The following is a 21,742-nucleotide window of genomic DNA, read 5'->3' on the forward strand; positions in this document are numbered from 1 at the left end:
CTTGGCCTGACCCCATTTTTTGCGCGCTGCCTTCGCCATGAGTGTAATCCGGAGAAGGAGGTGATCGCTGCCTAGAGAATCTCCCAAGTTCTCCCAAGCAGCCGCTCTAGCATTTTTAACGAGAGAAAGGTCGGGACACGTGTCGCGGGTTACCGAATTCCCCACTCGCGTGGGATACGCCGGGTCCGTGAGCAACGTGAGGCTGAGGGTCGAGATGAGCTCCGCCAGCTTACGTCCTCTTGCCTGTTCGAAGTGGTAGCCCCAATGAAGGCTGGGAGCATTGAAGTCTCCAACGATCACTAGAGGCTCTTTGGCTGCCATTCTTATCGCGCGAAGGAAGATTTCATTAAAAGTTACGCCCGGCTTATGCGGAGGGCAGTATATGTTGAGGATATGTATTGACGGGTCGCGGCGTCTGAGAGGCAGTACCCGCACCATTGTATATTCTTGCTCGGTACTCAAGTCTAAGTCGACCTGAACCACGGTGTAAGCTTTATTCACCAAGATGCACGTAGAGGCGCCCCCCTGAAAGGTGCTGTAGCCTGATAATTTAGCGTCTATGCCGGGCTCCTGCAGGGCAATGAGTGCCGGCATGTCTCCTAGGGACTGCAGGTAGAGCTGGAGGTGTGACCGTTTTTTCCAAGCTCTGAAACCCCTGCAGTTCCATTGGATGATATGGAATTTTTCAAGGTTTTTATCATTCCTATTAGATCTGTTAGCCATCTTGTTCTATTTATTTACGGCGAGCGGACTAGCTCTGGCCGGGAGCCAGCGCAACCCCAGCGAGGGGCCGCACCGACCCACCAGCTGCAGAGCCTGAACCATGTTCCTCCGCTGCCTGGCGGGAGGCTGTCTTACGTTTGAGGTGAGGGGATTCGCAGCTAGTGGCGTTCTTAATTTGGGTGCTGACCCAGGGCTACACGGCTTTAAGGACCGAGTCAGTGACCTGGGCCATAAGGTCGGGAAGTGCTTGCGTTAAAGCTGCCTTGAACATGTCCTGGAAGGACTCGCGGACTGCTGACATGATTTGATTCGGGAGGGCCGCCACCTGCTCCTCCAGTTGCTCGGTTTGGCGCTGCAGTGCCTCTAGGCCGGCGACGCGACCAGCACATCCAACTACCGTGTCCCCGCACTGCCGCGAGACGCTAGTGAGGCAAGATGTTACGGATGATCCGTCATCCTCGCCATCTGGCTCAGCTTCTTGCATTGGTGCGGATGACCCGGCCTGTTTGGCCTTTAATTCTTGAATTTCGCGTGCTAGAATTTGGTGTTGGCGCCTGAGCTCCTCTACCTGCTGCTGTAGGGCGGTTTCGGTAGGGGAGGGACGGGTAGGGGGGCCGGAGACTGCCCTACTCCAACTGCTCACCTGTGGTTGGACGGGTGCCAAGGGCGGGAAGTCCCTGGCGTTGAGGACCGGGGCACCGCCTGGGTCGCGGACCTGACAGGTTTCGATGTGCCGGGTTTGGCCTTGGTTTCCTTATCGGCTGGCGCTTTCTTGGCCTTGGGCGGAGGAGCCTGCTTGGGCCCCGTCTTTGTCTTCGGTTTGGATCCGGATGGGGAGCTCGGTTTGATGGCTTTCCGGAACCGCCCACCACAGCCAGGAGCTCCGGTAGGGTGGCCGCCTCCGCAGATGAGGCAGCTCGGAACACAGTCATGTTCTGCCGGGCCGTCAGGAGTGGCATCGGGAACCTGGACTCCGCAGCATTTGCAGCGTCCCGGCTGCGGTCGCGGGCACGCATCGGCCCGATGGCCCACTGTGCCGCAGCCGTTCGTAGCTGTACAACACCGTCCGTGGCACCTTGGTCCCCGCGAAGGTGATCACCGCAACCGCGGTTCCCCCTAGTTTGCGCACAGACACCACATTTTGTTCCGCACTGAGTTTTCGTTTAACGCTTTCAGACGTTTCGTCTGGCGAAACAGTCACGACGCCTCGACAGAACGCTCCGGAGAGTTTAGGGTGTCCCCGGAACGGTAGCTCACGTTCCCCTACCGGCAGCACAATATCCCGGAGTAGCTTCTCCGCGGCGTCGACAGATTTCAGTGCACATACAAGGATGTTTTGGTCCCAAACGGGCCACACCTCAAGTCCAGCATTTGCGTCGTCCCCGAGGATGCTGCGGACTGCAGCGCCGGCTCGTCCAGGACCAAAAGTTGCCTTGAGGTCGACCGTGTTTCTTGGTTTCAGCACCACGACGATGTCATCTTTTTCAATGCGCGGCGTGTTCTGTGGCCGCCACCGGAGTTGCTTGGAGCTCGTCGAGGCTGCGTTCAGCGCACTCCCGCCCTGCGTATGCGCAGAGCTAGCCGGCGCCTGTTGCTGGGTGGCACCAGCACCAGCGTCCCTTGATGCCGCCGCCGCGTTCTTCTTTCCGCGCCAGACGCGCACCATATCTTGGAGGTAATCGTCCTCGGTTGGTAGAGGATCCTCGCCTTGAGTCGTATCCTCGGATTGATGGGTATCCATTGTTACGATTTGCAAGGACTGTGGGTCATATCCGGTGACTTGATTTGGAGCCGCCAGAGCCGAGGGATCCCCGACCGGGGCCATCGCAGGCCCCGGCGCCGTTAGGCTTAGCACCACCGCGGCGTGACGAAAGCTTCAAATGACCGAAAAGGGGTCAAAAATTGGCCCCACCTTAACAAACGTGGTGTAGACGGGTGCCGCTGAGGTTCCTGGAGACGATGATACCAGGCTTGTAGGGGAAAAGTTGGTGTATCGCAATTGATTGCGATCTGTCACGGAGCCGACGCGGTATGCGACCGCTCCCGTCACAGACCCGGCGTCCGTCCGCACGATTCGGGAAAAGTCCTTGACAAAGCGCCTGTAGTTAGCACACATGACAAGGAATCTACGCACTGTCCTCTTGTCGATGGACTGCGGGAACTTTGCGATGGCAGCTGTCTTCTGCGGGTCGGGGCGGACTCCAAATTTGCTGATGACGTGGGCTAGAAACAGAAGGTCGTCTTAAGCGAAGCGGCAATTTTCCGGCTTCAGAGAAAGCCCTGATGGCCTTTACTACTGTTGCAAGCCGCCTAAGGTGATAGTCGAAATTTCCGGCGAAAGCGACGACATCATCCAATTATACGAGGCAGGTCTGCCACTTCAATCCTGTTAAAGCCATGTTCATCACGCGCTGGAAAGTTGCAGGCGCCGAGCACAGTCCGAATGGCATAACCTTGAGCTCGTAGAGGTCGTCTGGGGTGATGAAGGTGGTCTTTTGGCGATCTCTTTTGTCGACTTCTATTTGCCAATAGCCAGATTGAGGTCCATCGACGAGAAGTATTTAGCGTTGCAGAGCCGACCTAATGCGTCGTCTATTCGTGGAAGGGCGTATACGTCCTTCGTGATCTTGTTCAGCCGACGATAATCGACGTAGAAACGTAGGGTTCCGACCTTTTGCTTCAGTAAGACTACAGGAGATGCCCAAGGGCTTTTTGAAGGCTGTATGATGTCGTCGCGCAGCATGTCGTTTACTTGGTGCCTTATGGCCTGACACTCTCGCGCAGAAACACGGTAAAGGCTCTGGCGGAGTGTCGAGCACACTCTTCAGTTTTTTTTTTTTTTTTATTTCAAGAAACCCCTAAAGGCCCTCACAACGAGGGTATTACATAGGGGGGTGACAAAAATTCAACAAACATATAGTAAAGCGTATTCAAGGAATAGGCAACAAGAATAAAAAAAAAGTAGAACAGCAACACTTAATTAGACATAATGAAAAAACGCAACATAATAAAGCGAACACAAGAATATATATATATATATATATATATATACATATACATATGCACAATCAAACAAAACTAGAAGGAAAGCTACTCATCGCATTCATTCTTTAGAAGTTCATGAAATTTAGACGTATTCATTTCAGTTGCGATTGAAGCAGGCAGCTGGTTCCACTCAATTATTGTTTTGGGTATGAATGATTTCGCAAAAGATGAAGTGCGGCAAATGATGCGTTTGATCTTGAAAGGATGGTCACGGCGTGGAAAGACCGCCGATGGTGATTGAAAGAAATCATCATGAAGCAAGGGATGATGGTAAATTTTGTGAAAAAGTGTTAAGCGAGCAAGTTTGCGACGATGGGAAAGGTTATCAAGACCAGCACAAGCCTTTAACACTGTGACGCTAGTGAAACGCGAGTAATCTGAAAAAATGAAACGAGCAGCACGGTTCTGCAGGGATTCGATGTTATCTATGAGGTAGGCTTGATCCGGGTCCCATATGGCTGAAGCGTACTCGATTTTAGGTCGGATTAGGGTGGTATAAGCAAGTTTACGCACAGGCGCCGGAGCATGTCGAAGGTTACGTTTTAAGAGGCCAAGAGAACGGTTAGCAGCTGCTAGAATCAGATCAATGTGATAATTCCAGGTTAAGTCGGACTGAAGGTGAACTCCTAAATATTTGTAAGTAGAAGCTGTCTCAACTGTTACGTGATTAATAGTGTATGCTGTTGGGATGCGGGAAGAGTTTCTTGTAAAGGAGACCAGCTTTGTCTTAGAGTGGTTTAGGATCATTAGCCACGATGAACACCAAGTGTTAATTGAATCGAGGTCAGTTTGTAAAAATTGGTGGTCAGTTTCACATTTAATGGCTCGGTACACAACACAGTCGTCCGCGAACAGTCTAATTTGGGAAGACACACAAGTGGGTAAATCATTAATAAATATTAGAAAGAGCAGGGGACCAAGCACGCTCGCCTGGGGTACACCGGATGTGACTTGAGCCATTGAAGAGTTAGAACCATTAACAGCTGTGAACTGAACGCGAGATGAGAGGAAGTCTTTAATCCATGCTAAAACCTGGGGGTGAACATTGAGATGCGATAACTTGAGTAGTAGTCTATGGTGGGGGACCCGATCAAAGGCCTTAGAAAAATCGAGAAACAAAGCGTCGACTTGAAACCCGGCGTCTACTAAAGTAAATAAGTCGTTAGTGAACCCAGCAAGCTGAGTGTCGCAAGAAAATCCCTTGCGAAAACCGTGCTGATATTTAAATATGATGTTGTGATCTTCAAGATAATTAATGATATGGGTGTGTATGACATGTTCAAGGAGCTTTGAGAAGGAGCAAGTCAATGAAATGGGTCTATAGTTTAGGGGATCAGAGCGGCTGCCAGATTTGAAAATTGGCATTACTTTAGCTACTCGCCAGTCATGAGGGATGCAGCCAGATGATAAAGACTGAGAAAAAAGTGCCGATAGGACTTGAAAACAACTCTGAGATATATTTCGAAGTATTTTGTAGTTAAAGCCAAGCGGGTCCGTGCTAGTAGTATCTTTAAGGTTTTTTAATAAAGAAAGAATACCATCATCACTTAAGACTATAGAGGGCATGGAATAATCGTGAAGTGAGCAGAGTGCTAGAGAAGGGGTAATGACTTCATGAGTGAAAACAGACGAAAAAGCGTTGTTAAAGAGTTGAGCACAATGGGCATCGTCCAGCTGATCACCGTTAGAATTTGTTAAGGATGAATCCGGACGTGAATGTGGGTTAATTACGTTCCAAAACCTTTGGGGATTATTAGATAGCATAGTGGGTAAGACGTCACTGTAAAATTGGCGCCGGGTGGCTTTCAGCATTCTTTGATAATCCTTGTCGCTTTTCCTGTAGGTGTCCCACGTAGTTAATAGGTTGTTATCAACTGCCTGCCTATACAAACGCTTTTTCTTTTTATTGGCTCTTCGCAGCCGCTCATTGAACCAAGGCGCTCTTTTACTGCACCTAATTGAGATAACCGGTATGAATTTTGTAATGAGGTTAAGTAGGGTTGTTTTGAACAGCGTCCAGTTCTGTTCAATGGAGCGGAAAGTACATTCAGCTAAGAACCGCCCAGAAAAAGTGGTTAATTCGAGATTCATCTGGTCAAAATTAGCCCTGTTATAGCACCTGATCAGCTTTGAGGTAGTTTTTTTGTCAAGCATACGGTGATTGATGCACCCGGTAATGATGTCATGGTCAGAAAGACCACCAAGGTGAAATATTTTAGAAACAGCGTCGGGATTATTGGTTAGAATCAGGTCGAGAATGTTGGCAGTGGTACCTGCGGATCGCGTGGGCTTTGTAATGAGCTGAGTTAGGTGAAAATCTAGACAAGATTGCAGAAAAGCGTGCGCATCTTTATCACTTGATGAGACAGATAGAGTGTCCCAATTGATACTGGGGAAATTAAAATCACCAAAGATAATTAGGACGGAATTAGGAAAACGCGTACACACATCAGTCAATAGGCGACAAAATTCGTCAGCAAACCCATCGTACAGGTCGGGTGGACCGTACAACACACCGGCAATAATATTTGTAGAAATGCACTTTATCGAGATGAATATACATTCCAGAAAAGAGGAAACAACAACTGGTACCGTAATCAGTTCTTGCTTCGTCGCAATAAGGACGCCACCTCCTCTCCTGTCCCTTCTGTCACATCGAAAAATATTGAAACCTGATTCGCATGTAAGGATGTTATCGTCGGCAATATAATCGTTCAGCCACGTTTCCGTCAATGCTAATATAGAGGCCCCAGTGGAGTCGATAAGGGAAGAGAGGGCAACACTTTTCGCCGTAACGCTTCTGATGTTAGTGTATAGGAAACACATCTTATCTAAACACTTCGGTCCCGACAATGATGGTGCTGCACGATTGGAAGCATCATGATGACTTTGATAGTGTCATTCGGTAGAAGACTCGGACACACGCACAGCCCGATTGCCAGTAGTATCCCAGAGATAAACATCATTGTTCACACGAAGTTTATTGAACGAAAGACGAATGCGGTCCCCCTCCCTCCTTATCGTTTTCGAAAACTGCCACAGTCCACGGCGTTTCAGACGAACTACCTCAGAGTAATCGCGTGATATACTTAAATTGGTGTTCTTTTGTTTGTAGCCAAGACTAAGGACAGATTCTACTTCTTTTTCATTATAAAATTTTGCAATGATGGGTCGCTTCTTGTCTGTCGAAAAACGTCCTAAGCGGTGAGCTCTGGCAATGGAGGTAACAGCAATGCCAAGCTTTTGAGAGCAAAATTCCCTCACATGCCGCTCTGAGTTTTCCCAAGGCTCAGCTGCATCGCTGTCATTAATGCCAAAAAACAACACGTTTGACCGCCTTGAGCGATTTTCCAGGTCGTCCACCTTGTCCTGAATTTTAGAGATGTCAGTATTTTCATTAGAAACGGGCTGATTAGAAGGTAGAGTTTCAAGTTTGGATTCCAATTCCGCAACCCTCTTAGTTAACAGTTTAAGGTCATTCTCTAGGGTGACGTGGATGTGCAGGACCTTATTTATAGACTCAGAAAGGCTTATGTTGTTCGCTTCAAGACGCTGAACTGTTGCTGCCACGGCATCAAGCTTGTCTTCTTGCGCTTTAGTCATAGGGCCCGGGTTTACCTCCACGTCACCCGCGAGAACCAAAAGGCGCCAAAAGTACAACACAGCCGCGCGCACATACTTCACATAAACAATTACACCAGGTGGCCACAACACCGCAAAGAGACGAACATTATTGTCCCGGTAACACTTAGTTTCCAAATAACTAACCTGTACAAGTGTTCTGCGTGAGTACGGATGCACAGCAGCAGTGTCGTGGCCCACGGTGTCCGCAGGAATCCCTCCTTTTTCAAGCGGCCAGATAAGTGACGTGGCCCCTTGTTGCCCGACGAACATGGCAGTGGCCTCCAGCGTTGGTGATGCAATGTGATGCAGGCAATCCGAAGGCGGGCAGCAATTCGCGAACGGTTCCGTTATGAGGGCGCTGGTATCGTTCGTCCAAACGTTCATCATGGGCCCATCCAGACAGCGGGGTCGACTCGGTACGGTGTCCAGGATAAGCAGCGACAGCACCTGTACAAGTGTTCTGCGTGAGTACGGATGCACAGCAGCAGTGTCGTGGCCCACGGTGTCCGCAGGAATCCCTCCTTTATCAAGCGGCCAGATAAGTGACGTGGCCCCTTGTTGCCCGACGAACATGGCAGTGGCCTCCAGCGTTGGTGATGCAATGTGATGCAGGCAATCCGAAGGCGGGCAGCAATTCGCGAATGGTTCCGTTATGCGATGCTTTGCGACTGGTGTTTGTCGAATCCTTGATGACGTCGAAAAGCACTCTTTGAACTTCTGAACTGTTGTTGCTTAATCATGGGGAGATTTGGATTTATGTCGAAGTCCGGTTCGGCAACTACGGTCGTCGGGGTAGATGCGGCAGAATCTGAGAGGGCAAGCAAATTGCTGGTTTCCAGAATTTCCTCGATGTATGCGATCGTCGTGCCCTTGTTGATGTGCTTGAACTCCTGGCTGAAGTTTGTCAGTAACACTTTCGTGTTTCCTCCGTGTAGTCGAGCGATTCCTCTTGCGACGCAAATTTCGCGCTCGAGCAGTAGACGTTGGTCGCCTTCGATGACGCCTTCTACGCCAGCAGGTGTTTCGGTGCCGACCGAAATAAAAATGCTCGAGCGAGGCGGGTTGCTCAGTTGATTTTCGAGCACACTGAAGGCGCGGCGACTAGGAAGGCTCTCCGGCGGTATCGCTTGATCTTCCTAAAACGTTATTGACTTCGACTTCAGGTCGATGATTGCGCCGTGTTGGTTCAGGAAGTCCATGCCGAGACTGACTTCTCGTGAGCACTGTTGGAGGATGACGAAGGTGGCGGGGTAAGTCCGGTCGTGAATTGTAAATCTTGCCGTGCACATTCTACTCGGCGCTATGAGGTGTCCTCCAGCGGTCCGAAATTGAGGGCCTTCGCAGGTAGTCTTAACTTTCTTGAACTGGGCGGCGATGTGTCCACTCATGACGGAGTAATCAGCCCGTGTCGACTAAGGCGGTGACTGCGTGGCCGTCGGGATGCACGTCGAGGTCGGTGGTTCTTTGTATTGCATTACAGTTCGGTCTTGGGGTCGGATCACGGCTGCGTCGCGTTGACCTGTGGCTGGTACGCTACGTCGTCAGGTCGTCTTTCGTCGTCGTATTCTTTGCTTCCACACTTCGTCGGGACTGCGGCGTGTCGTTATGTCGTCGAGGTAGCTTCTTCGGCGTCTTCGTCGTCGGCGGAGGATCTTTGTCAGTTTGACGAACATCAACCGCACCTCCATCGGTTGCTGCTTTTTGTTTTCCATATATGGGCTCGCTGACCGGCCCCAGGCTGGGCCAGTGTATGGTCGGTGCTACGGTGACAGATAGCGGCCTGGTGACGCCGAACGGGACGGTCGTCGAGGGCTCCACTTAGTGGCGGCGAGGTAGTCGGTGATATAGCGAGGTCGTTAACCAATCTGTGGTCGCGGCGCGTTAACGGTGAACCCTCGGAGTCCCATCTCCCGGTATGGGCTTCGGCGGTAGATGTGCCTGGCTTCTCCGCAGTGATAGCAAAACGGACGTTAGTCGGGGGCGCGCCAAACGTCAGTTTTCCTTGGAACTCCACGTGAGATGACAGGTTGGCGTGCTGGCGGCGGGGGTGGTGGTGGACGACGGAACTCTGTCGTCACTGGGCCCTGCCGTGGGCGCGGAGGGGGAACGTGACGGCAGGCTACAGCAGCGTATGTCACCGCTTGCGGTTGAGCCTGCGGCGATTCAGATGCTGCTCCGAGCTGTTGTTGGAGCTCCTCACGTAAGGCGCCGGCGATCGAAGCCACTTGAGGCTGTGATGATGGAAACAGCTTCTGTAGCTCCTCCCGCACGACCGCTCGGATAGTCTCGCGCAGGTCGTCGGTGGCCAGTGACTGAACTCCGGCCTAGTTTGTCGAGCTCGTGCGGAGGTCGACTTGCCGGTTTCGCATGTCGAGTGTCTTCTCGATGCTATCTCGTCGGCGCTCGTCGGTGGGCATCGTACCATTCCGGCAAAAAGTTCCTCCTTCACACCACGCAGGCGTAGGCGGACTTTCTTCTCCTCGGGCATTTCAGGGTCGGCTTGGCGGAATACACGGCTCAAATCCTCCGTGAAGGCCGCAGTTGCTTCATTAGATAGCTGCACCCTGGTTTATAATAGCGCTTGGGCTCGTTCTCGGCGTACGACGCTTGCGAATTTCTGCAGAAAGCCGTTTCAGAACAGGCCCCAGGTCGTTAAGGTGGCTTCTCGGTTCTCGAACCACGTCCTGGCCTCATCCTCCAATGCGAAGAAGACATGTCGCAGTTTGTCGTCGCTGTTCCAGCTCTTAAATGTAGCGACTCTCTTTTACGTCTCAAGCCAGCTTTCCGGGTCCTCGAACGTTGAACCGCGGAACGTCGGAGGCTCCCTGGGATGCTGCAGTACGATGGGGGCGCTGGGGCTGCTATTGGGGTGGACTTGGTGGCAATCTTCCTGGTCGTCTCAGGCAAAAGTCCGTGCTCCGGGGGCAGTCCTTGCAGCCTGCAGCTACCTCGCTGGTTCTTGGCGACGTTGGTGCTGTCTTCCACGTGCGCGCTTGGGTCACGGCTTTGTGGGGGTGTCCGGTAGATGAACGCAAAGCACCTCCACCAGATGTCACGTGGTAGTGACGTTAAAGAACACAGTAGCAATACTGTGAAAGACAAAACTTGCTTTTATTGGGTGGACCTGTGCCCACAAAACAGGCTAGACTTAAAGCACAACGAGAGCGTTGAACACAGTCGGCGATCGTCGAAAATCTGATCAGCGGGTCAAGCGCGTCGGCTTTTATTGATCAGTCGTCGAATGTTCCAGAGTAATCGCTGGGGCCCGCGTGCCTTCCACAAAATTCTACATTATTCGCATCGTGCACACATGCAATCAGATTACACGAGGTTCGGTCACAGACAGCGGCTGGAACCATCGATAACATTCCACAACCTTCCGATACATGCAGGCCCGTCCTGCGCTGCGCGATAACATTTGTTAGGCGGTGAGACGTGTCGCCCCATAAAGACAAGTGCACGTGTCAATATATTGCACGCGATACCCATAATAAACGTTCTTTGCTCTGTTGATCTGCTTGGGAGTACGAGGTCACTTGAGTGGCGACTAGGATGGTATGAGCCTGTCGCCCCACCAGCAACACCCCGCTAGCCACGGCCAGATACGCAAGCCCGCCGCAGTTGGAGGAAGCTACGGACCACTGGCCGGCATATTTACTGCGGCTAGAAGCTTTCTTCGAAAGTAACGGTATCCCGGAAGAAAACAAGAAGCGAGCATTGCTCGTAGCAGGGCTGAGCGCTCACACTGTGGCGGTCGTTAGTGGACGTTTCGCGCCAAAACAGGTGAACGAGGTGTCGTACAATGAAGCACTCGACATACACCAGAAGCATTTTTCGCCCAGCCCGAATGAAATAGCCCAATCCTAAAAATTTTTATCGCGCAATCAGATGCCAGGAGAGCCAGTGAGAGATTTTCTTGTAGCCATTCGGCAATTGTCGGATAGCTTCAACTTCGGCACTTTATTTGCCAGGATGATCCGGGATCGGATAGCTTGTGGCTTGCAAGACAACTCGGTACGTCGTCAACTGCTTTCGAAAGCATCCTTAACAAGAAGCGAAGCAGAGGATATCGCGTTAGCAGTAGAAAAGGCGGAAGAAAACGTGAGGACGTTGAGGACTGCGCTTGAAGACGAAGGCGTGCACATGTTAAAAAACATGTATGCGTGACGTGAAAGTCGGCCACCATGCTTCAGGTGTAGAAAAACAGGGCACGACCCCAGAACTTGGCGGTTCGCCTCGGCGAAGGAAGTGCTACTAGTGCCAGCAGGGCGGTGATGTTCTCAAGATGCGTCACGTACAAGCAGACAGCAGAACCAGGGAACTGTTCACGTGGCCACACCAGCAAATTAATGCCGTGATTCAGTCAGCAGGAAACTGCACCGATGCGGGATCCAAAGCTCTGTTCGTCATTGAAACGGCAGATAATTTCGTTCGAAACATTCACACCGTAACGGCAATAATGTGCACTCTACTTTGGAATGGATTAGAGATCAAGATGCAGCTGGACTCAGGTTCGCCGGTTTCTATCATCATTTGGCCCACCTGCGTAAAGCATCAGGATGCCTGGCCAGAACTGTAAAAATGGCCGCTCAAGTTGTAATTCTTCCTTGGACCACTGCCGGTGCGCCGCCAGTTACAGCTTGACGTTTCATTGGGTTTGAAGACTACGAAAGCAACATTAGCGGTGCTGAGTTGTTCCGGGCCAAACCTGTGTGGCCGGGACGTCATGACAGCCCTTGACCTTCTTGGAGAGCCGGTGCTCAGCGCAACGGAAGAATGTGTGAGTGAAGCCATTCGTGAAGTTGGCAGTGGCGTTGAAGTCTTGTTAGAAGAATTTCCCAACGTGTTTCGACCTGAGTTAGGGCCTGATAAAGCGACCGCCCGCCCGATTGTCATTGCGGGATGATGCTGTTCCTCGCTTCTGTAAGGCGCGGCCGGTGCCGTACGCGTTACGGGAAGGCTTGGCTTGGAAAACTTCACGCAGGAAAATCCTAAGTTTGAAATTCCTTTATAATATATATACAAGTAAAAGTGGTATCAAGAAAACACTGTTCATCAAGGAGCCGCTTTACGTTTCATCTAGGAGAGACCACGCTAACAAAATTAGAGCTTATCAGTGCGGTACCAATGTGTTTAAGTATTCATTTTTTCCTAACACGAATAACGATTGCAATGAGCTCACTAACTAAGTTATGGCAGCGTCTAGTTTTGAAAATGCTATTGAGAGCCATATTTTTTGATTGTGTTGTTATGTGTCTCTGCTCATACGCTACCTTTTTGTTAGTTACTTTGTTACTTACTTTGTTTGGTACTTTGTTAGTTTGTCTTCTTTTGCGAATTTCAGTACTTAAACAATGTTGTATTTACTCATATATTCTTTTGATGTTGCTGAATATGTTTCCACTGTGACCACCTGTATTTTAACCCCCCTACGATAATGCCTTACAGGCAATGTAGGTATACCGAATAAAGAAAATAAATAAATGTGGAGGCCGAAATCGATCTGTTAGTGGAAAGTGGAATTCTTGCCCCGGTCTCACACTCGGAGTGGGTGGCACCCAGAGTGGCGGTGGTAAAGCGTAACGGGAACATTAGCTTATGCGGCGATTTCAAAACTACTGTCAACCAAGCCTGCCATACGGTCCAGTATCCTTTCCCGCGGATAGAGGACATCGTGGCGACGTTGATGTTTTTGCAACTATCAATCTCCGGGACGCCTACAATCAAATTGCGTTAGACGAAGAATCGCAACTGCTCAGCACAGTGAATATACAGAAGGGCTTTTTCAGCTTCACACGTCTGCCGTTTCGAGTAGCCTCTACGCCAGCGCTATTTCAGCAACGCATGGAAACGATTTTGCAAGGAATGCCGCGAGGAAAGGTCTATTTGGACGACGTAATCATCGCAGAAAAACGAAATGATGCCGCCACCTCACGCCGACTCCTGACAAGGTTCCGCGAGTTCGGGGTGCGGCTGAATCGGCAGAAGTCAAGATTTCGTGAGAATGAGGTAGATTTTTAGGGTTACAAAACCAACGACAAGGGCGTGCATACCAAAAGGGAAAATCTTGAGGCTATTCTGGACACCGACACATCAACGGGATTGTCCTGGTTCAGGTCATTTTTGGGTCTGGTCACCTATTACCAAAAGTTTCTACCGCAAGCAGCCACGATCCTTGCACCTTTATACGAACTATTGCGCGCCAGGACGGATTGGAAGTGGGGTATCGCTCAGCAGCAGGCGTTCCAAGAGATGAAAGCACTGATAAGGAAAGCAGAGTTTCTTGCCCATTAGGCTCCGGACAAACTGTTGGTACTAGACTGTGACGCTTCAGCAGTCGGCGTTGGAGCCGTCCTTTCTCACGGCACAGGTGAGGGGATGAGGCAACCCATTGGCTTCCGCTACCGCATACTCACAGACGTAGAGCGGAAGTATTCGCTGCACGAAAAGGAAGCCCTGGCATTTGGAGTGGCGAAATTCCCGGCATATTTGTTGGGTAGGAAATTCACACTTCTGACTGATCACAATCCATTAGTCAGCATTTTCAATCCAGATAAGCCGGTTCCAGCCATGGCAGCCCGCATACAACGGTGGGCCCTCCAGTTGAGAACCTACTCCTACATCGTCAAGTTCAAGGACGGCAAGGCGAATGTTCCGGCGGATGCACTCAGCTGCCTGCCATGGACAGCGCCTTCCAAGGAAGCGTCCGGTGACAAGGACGGCGCTGATGACGGTGAGTACGCACTTCTTACCGTCGGTTTGGGCAGAAGAGTGCTGTCAGCCAAACAACTGGCCCGCTATGAGGAGTTACCTGTGGTGCGGAAGTGGGTGCAGGAAGGCTGGCCTAGGCATTTAGACGTGAAGGAAACCCCTCTAAAGCCGTACCTAGTCCGGAGGGATGAGCCAACTGTGAGAGAAGGCCTGGGGTTCTGGGGCCACCGAGTCATCGTGCCTAAAGCAGCCAGGAACGCGGTGTTGCAGCTGATTCATGAGACACATCAAAGAATCACCGCGATGAAGAGACTAGCTCGCTCACAGCTTTGGTATCCCGCCATTGATAAACAGATTCAGCAGCTCTGTAAGACGTGACACTTATGTGTTCAAGCTGCAGCGATGCCTCCACGCCAGGTGCCAGTCCCGTGGCCGGAACGGGGCAGCCGTTGTCTCGTTTGCACATTGATTTTGCGGGTCCGGTGGATGGCTACATGCTATTAATTGTGGTCGATTCCCAGAGTAAGTGGATGGAAGCTGTGCCTTTGCGAACTTCCACAGCTATGATGACCGTAGATGCTCTGCGGACACTTTTTTGCACTTCAGGGTTGCCGCGCACAATCGTCACTGATAATGGGCCACAGTTTGCAAGCCGGGAATTGCAGACTTACATGCGCGTGAATGAAATAAACCACTTGCACACTACACCATGTCACCCTCAATCGAATGTGTTGGTGGTACGAGTGGTGTGTACCAAAAAACAAAGCCTGCAGAGAAACAGGCAAGGATCAAGGCAAACGCGGCTGGCGAGGATCTTGCACAACTAATGACGAACGTCGCTGTCTGGCGGAAAAACGCCGGCTATGCTGCTGATGGGGCGTGAGCTACGCTCCCGATTAGATAACTTGTTGCTGTCAGAAACAGAGCGTGAAATTTACCCCTTTGCCAATGATTTCTTGCAGAAGCATAAACCAATTTGGGTGCGCAACTACGGTTGCGTCGGAAACCATGGACTCAAGCGCGTGTTCAAACAACAGAGGGGTCTCGTATGGTGGCTGCCGAAGGACGCAAGGGTGAACTAATGCGACGACACTTCGACCAAGTGCCACCCTGTGTGGTGGCGCAGGACTCGGACCAAGTGCAGCTGCGTCACTCCGCCGGAGGCGACAGAGCCGTCGACAAAACCGCTAGTGCTAATACGACGGATGGGACAACAACCTTGGAACTACGAAGGCCGACCCATTTGAGACATCCTCCTGACATGTTGTCCCCCTGAGAGAAGAGGAGACTGTTATATCGTCATGGCACCGCACGTGCCTATGAAGTTGGGCGCACCTGCTGTAATCACTTGCTTCCTTTATTCTTTATTGGTCCCTTCCCCTCTTTCTTGCTGTGTGCTATATATTGCACGCAGGACTCGTATTAAACGTTCTTTGCTCGGTTGATCTGCATGCGAGCACATGGTTACTACAGGGTGGATGTCTGATTTTCCCTTTATTAATAATTTCTATTCACCTTGCCGGCTTCTACACAACTATTAGCGCGAGCTCTAGCCGTTGCTTCGAATTGTCGACAAATTCTGCTTCGCTCGGCATTCTGCTGGCCCCCTGGTAAGTTCAGATGATGGACATGGCTTCGGGTTCAACTTCTAGACCAGGACGACTTTTTCTTCAACTACGAAATATTTTCTTTCCAGGAGGCCGTATGGATTTATAATGTAGCAATTGCTACATTATAATTACATTATCTATAGCGGCTCCACAGCCACCGTACTTCTTCGTAAAAAAAGCAACAAAATCCCAATAAAGAAAGGCATCAGGCAAGGAGATACGATCTCTCCAAAGCTATTCACAGCGTGTTTACAGGAGGTATTCAGAGACCTGGATTGGGAAGAATTGGGGATAAGAGTTAATGGAGAATACCTTAGTAACTTGCGATTCGCTGATGATATTGCCTTGCTTAGTAACTCAGGGGACCAACTGCAATGCAAGCAAAGATTGGAACCACCTTCCCGCCACCGTTGCAGCCATCCTGGATACCGACACCTTCAAAACCAGCATTCATGAAACGCCACGTTGAATATGTCTTTGTATATTGTACAAATGTTTTGTTATGTTCACCCACTCCTTTCTGTAATGCCTTCGGGCCCTGAAAGTATCTTAAATAAATAAATAAATAAATAAATAAATAAATAAAAATAAATAAATAAATAAATGCATGCTCACTGGCCTGGAGAGGCGAAGCCGAAGGGTGGGTCTAAAAATTAATCTGCAGGAAACTAAAGTAATGTTTAACAGTCTCGGAAGAGAACAGCAATTTACAATAGGTAGTGAGGAACTGGAAGTGGTAAGGGAAAACATGTATTAGGACAGGTAGTGACTGCGCATCCAGATCATGAGACTGAAATAATCAGAAGAATAAGAATGGGCTGGGGTGCGTTCTGCCGGCATTCTCAGATCATGAACAGCAAGTTGCCATTATCCCTCAAGAGAAAAGTTTATAACAGCTGTGTCTTACCAGTACTCACCTACGGGGCAGAAACCTGGAGGCTTACGAAAAGGGTTCTACTTAAATTTAGGAAGAGGCAACAAGCTATGGAAAGAAGAGTGATAGGTGTAACGTTAAGGGATAGGAAAAGAGCAGATTGGGTGAGGGAACAAACGCGAGGTAATGATATCTTAGTTGAAATCAAGAAAAAGAAATGGACATGGGCAGGACACGTAATGAGGAGGGAAGATAACCGATGGTCATTAAGGGTTACGGAATAGATTCCAAGGGAAGGAAAGCGTAGCTGAGGGCGGCAGAAAGTTAGGGGGCGGATGAGATTAAGATATTTGCAGGGACAACATGGCCACAATTAGTACATGATCGGGGTAGGTGGAGAAGTATGGGAGAGGCCATTGCCCTGCAGTGGGCGTAACCAGGCTGATGATGATGATGATGATTATGATGATGAGTCGCTACGATTACGTGGATGACTGATTTTGCTTAATAATTACTTGTCGCCACCATGCGGGTTTCCGCAGAACTATTACGTCAAACTCTATCATTTCCTTCGAGGTATTGACGTAATAATGATGTAATGATGTTATGATGTAATGCATTCGGGCCCTCAAGGTTGAATAAATGAAATGAAAGGAAATGAAATTCGACTTCAGTCAGCCATCTGCTAGCCGCCTGGTTTGTACAGCTGCTGTACATGAAAGGTCGCGGGTTTGAGTCCCCGACAAGGTACACATTTTTTTTAACTGCGAACCTTTTTATTTCCAGAAACCCGTATGGATTTCCATAGTAGCAATTCCGACGATTGGGTGGATGTCTGATTTTCCCTTAATAATTACTTCTGTGCACCTGGCCCGTTTGCGCAGAACTGTTATGTGAAACTTTAGCTGTTGCTTCGAGTTGTTGACCAATTCGACTGCGCTCTGCCATCTGCTAGCCGCCTGCTTATCTCAGATGGTAGAGTGAGTGCCCCTGAAAGCGGTGGGCTCAGGTTCTTGTCCTAGACCAGGACGAATTTTTCTTCAACTGCGAACCTTTTCTTTCCAGGAACCCATATGCGTTTCGATTGTAGCCATTGCTACGTTGAGTGGATGCCTGACTTTTCCTTAATAGTACTTCTCTCGACCTTGCGGGTTTCTGCTGACATACTGCGTCAAGCTCTATCCTCTCCTTCGAGTTTTTCACAAATTCGACTTCGCCCTGCCATCTGCTTGCAGCCTGGTTAGTACAGCGGCTGAACCGCGAAGACGATGGTCCTGGGTTCTTGTCCCCGACAAGGTACACATTTTACTTCAACTGCTGCGCTTTTCTTTAAGAGAAACTGTGTGCGTTTGTATTTTAGCATTTTCTACCGCTTTGTCGATTTTTTATTGTCGCTTTGATATTTACATCTCTTCATCTTGCGGGTTTCCGAAGAACAATTACGTTAAACTCTTGCCTTTGCTTCGAGTTGTAGACAAATTCGTCTTCGCCCTGCAATCTGCTAACCGGCTGGTTCGCTGAGATAGTAGAGCTTCTGTCCCAGAAAGGTGGTGGTTCGAGGATCGAGCTCCAGACCAGGAAGAATTTTCGTTCAACTCCGAGGATTGACTTTAAAGGAAGCTGTGTGGGTTTCCATTGTAGGAATACCTACAATTGGGTGGTGCTATGATTTTTCTTTTAGTTATTACATCACCTTGCAGGTTTGCAGAGAACTATTCATCAAATGTTTGTCTTTCCTTGGAGTTGTTGGCTAATTTGATTTACCCTGCCATCTGCTAGCCGCCTAGCTCACTGAAATGGTAGAACGTCTGCACTAGAAAGGCAGTGGTGGCGAGTTCGAGTCCCGGACCTGGGTGAATGTTTATTCAACTGTGAAGCTTTTCTTTCCATGAAACCATATTGACATGCGTACTTGTTTATCTTTACCGGGCGACCATGTTTCATCGCTGAACAAATGTTCTTGCACAGCGCCAGGCGCACCTGGATGTATCGGAAGTTTCGTGAATGTTATCCATGGTTCCTTCCACTTACTGTCACCAAAAATTGTGTATTCCGATTGCTTGTATGCGCGACGTGAATCGTGTAGAACTTTGTGGAATGCACGCGGGTCCCAGCTATTTCTCTGGAATATTAGGCGACTCAATTATAAAAGTGGACGCGCTTGACCCAATGATCAAATTTTAGGCGATCGCGAAATGTGTTCACCGCTATCTTTGTTCTTTGAGCATAGCCTGCTCATGGGTGTATCATATCTGATGAAAGCACATGTGCTATCTACATGCACGATTGCCACGTGCATATACCCGCCCCTCACTGTGACTAACCCTTTCCACCTTCTACTATAAATAACGATGCAGAATAAAGGCGTGGGTGATTTTGCGTCTTGACAATGCAGCTGTCCAGTTTGTTCGTTGCACACGAGAACGAAACATGGTGTCAGAAGTGGGATGCAAGGCTACCAGCTCAAGCGAATAGTACCTGAGATAGGTGAACGTGAGAAGCAACGACATGGAGCACCTGAGGCAATCTGAACCGCTACGCCTGACAGCGGATGACGGAAGGAACTGGCAGCGGTTTCGTCAGCAGTTCGAGTCTTTTCTGCAAGCGAAGGTATGCAAAGCCAATCCAAGTTCGGAAGCGGCGAAGACGGCCCTGCTCCTCAGCGTGGCGGGGGAGGAACCCTTGGCCGTTTTCAACAATTTTGTATTCAGCGGAGAAGAAAACAAGGAAGACTACAATACAGTGATTGCCAAGTTCGAAGAATACTGCACGGAGCAACAGAATTAAATCCACGAGCGATACGTTTTCCGCTCTCGTAGTCAAGGTGCGGCGGAGCCTTTTGAGTAGTTGCTACGCGAGTTGAAAAAACAAGTGCAGCACTGCAACTTTGGGACCATGGCAGACGATATGGTACGAGACGAAATTGTCTTTGGAACAAACTCACCAAGGCTTCGAGAAAAGATGCTCAGGCACAAAAACCTGACCTTGGAAAAGGTTGTCATCCTATGCAAGGCTGCTGAAACATCAACCCGCCAAAACGAATTCTGGCAGAAAACAAAGGAAGAACTCGATATGAACGCTGTCACAGCCAGCAAGAGCACGCCTAGAGGGTTGAGGCACGACCTAAAATGCAACCGCTGTAACCGAAGGCATGCCGTTAGACGCTGCCCAGCTTACGGCAAAGTCTGTTACTCTTATAATGGGCGAAATCACTTCGAGTGTTGTTGCAGCGAGAAAGAGCGCGTAAACGAAGTGCAGTATCAGAACGACGACTTCGAAGTACTGAATGTCGCCAGCAGCAGCAGTTGCAGTTAAAGGAAAATTTGTCCCGGTCTAGGAGTCTATTCCGGAGCCACTGCTTTATTCTCGAATACGCGTCTGTTGTGTGGGACCCGCGTACACAAATTCTTGGGAATAGCTTAGAAGCGATACAGAAACGTGCAGCCCGTTTCATAACCGGCCTTTACTCATTTCCAAGGAGCATCACAGAAATAAAACGGCACATATGTTTGGAAGATCATTCCCTACGCCGTGTTGTTTCGCGCCTCTCTTTCCTACGAGATATCGTCTTCAATCGCACACCACTAAACAAACATGCTTATCTACAACCACCAACATACATATCCGGGCGCCGCGACCACTTACTTAAGATAAAAGAAATATGCGCGCGCACAACAGCATACCAAAACTCCTTTCTTCCCCGTACAATACACGAATGGAACCTGCTGCCTCCTGAGCTAATTGAAGTTGCTTCTGATGTCACATTCCCCACTGCTCTCCAAGCATATGTTTGCAGATAAAAATGCACTTGCCATTTGAAATCTTCTTTGATGTTTATGTTTTGCAATGTTAGCCAGCGTGCTGTGACAATGAGTGTATCTTCTTACCTGGGCGAAACTTGTTCTTCGTGCTCTCTCATGCGCTCCCTCAGAATGTAACACATGTATGATTAGTATTGTACCCATGGTCTGAAGTCTTTAACCTTTTAAGAGTGTGCAATCTTGTATTTTATATTGATTATCTGTCCTCTCTACTGTAATGCCCAATTGGCGAAGTAGGTATGTAAATAAATAAATAAAAAACTGCGAATCTCGGCCACTGCTTTAACGGGGCAGCCACTGCCCTCTAAGCGAGCCAGGCGGCTAGCGGATGGCAGGATGAAGTCGAATTTGTCGACAACTCGAAGGAATGGCACGAGTTTGACATTTCTGTTATGTGGGAACCCTCGAGGCGTTGAGAAGTAGTTGTTAAAGGAAAGATCTAACATCCACCAAATCGTAGCAATTGCGACAATGGCAACCCACACGGGTTCTAGGGAAAGAAATGTTCGCAGTTAAAGAAAAATTTATCCTTGTCTAGGACTCGACACCGGGGCCACCGTATTTCCTGGGCAGCCGCTTTACCATCTGAGCTAGCCAGGCGGCTTGCAGATGGCATGGCGAGGTCAAGTTTATCAACAAGTTGAAGCAAAGACAAGAGTTGGATGTAATAGTCATGGGGGAACCCGCAAGGTGGAGAGAAATAAATAAATAAAGAGAAAATCAGACGTCCACCAAATAGTAGCAGTTGCTAAAATCGAAACGCATACGGTTTTCTGAACCGAAAGAGTTCGAAATTGAAGAAAAATTTGCCTTGGTCTAGGACACGAACCCGGGACCACCGCTGTTCAGCGTCAACCGCTCAACCACCTCATCGAACCAGGTACCCAGCAGATGGCAATGGGCGAAGAAGAATTCGTCAACAACCAGAAGGAAAAACAAGAGCTTGAGGTAATATTCCTGTGGAAACACATAAGGTGCAGAAAATTAATTAGTAAAGAGAAAGGCAGACATCTATCGAATCGTAGCAATTGGTACATTGGAAGCCCATACCGGTTCTTGGAAGAAAAGATGCGCTGTGAAACAGAAACTTGTCCTGGTCTAAGACTCGATCCCTAACCACCGCTTTTCCAGGGCAGCCACTCGGCCATCTCAGCGAGCCCGGCAGCTAGCGGATGACAGGGTGAAGTCGCATTTGTCAACAACTCGAAGCAAAGGGACGAGTTTGACGTATAAATTCTGCCGGAAACCGCAACTCGGGGAGAAGTAATAAATAAAAGGAAAATCTGTGAGCATTATATTACCCCTTCATCTTCTTCATCTGTATATATTCATCA

At 49.3% G+C, this 21,742-nt stretch overlaps 1 pseudogene; it reads left to right on the forward strand.

Moving 5' to 3' along the window:
- Window positions 1–8,625: 8,625 nt before the first annotated feature.
- LOC126539695 (uncharacterized) lies at window positions 8,626–15,379 on the forward strand (annotated as a pseudogene).
- The last annotated feature ends 6,363 nt before the right edge of the window (window positions 15,380–21,742 follow it).

The sequence above is a fragment of the Dermacentor andersoni genome, chromosome 2 (genome assembly GCF_023375885.2).
Source record: "Dermacentor andersoni chromosome 2, qqDerAnde1_hic_scaffold, whole genome shotgun sequence".
NCBI classification, from domain to species: Eukaryota; Metazoa; Arthropoda; class Arachnida; order Ixodida; family Ixodidae; genus Dermacentor; species Dermacentor andersoni.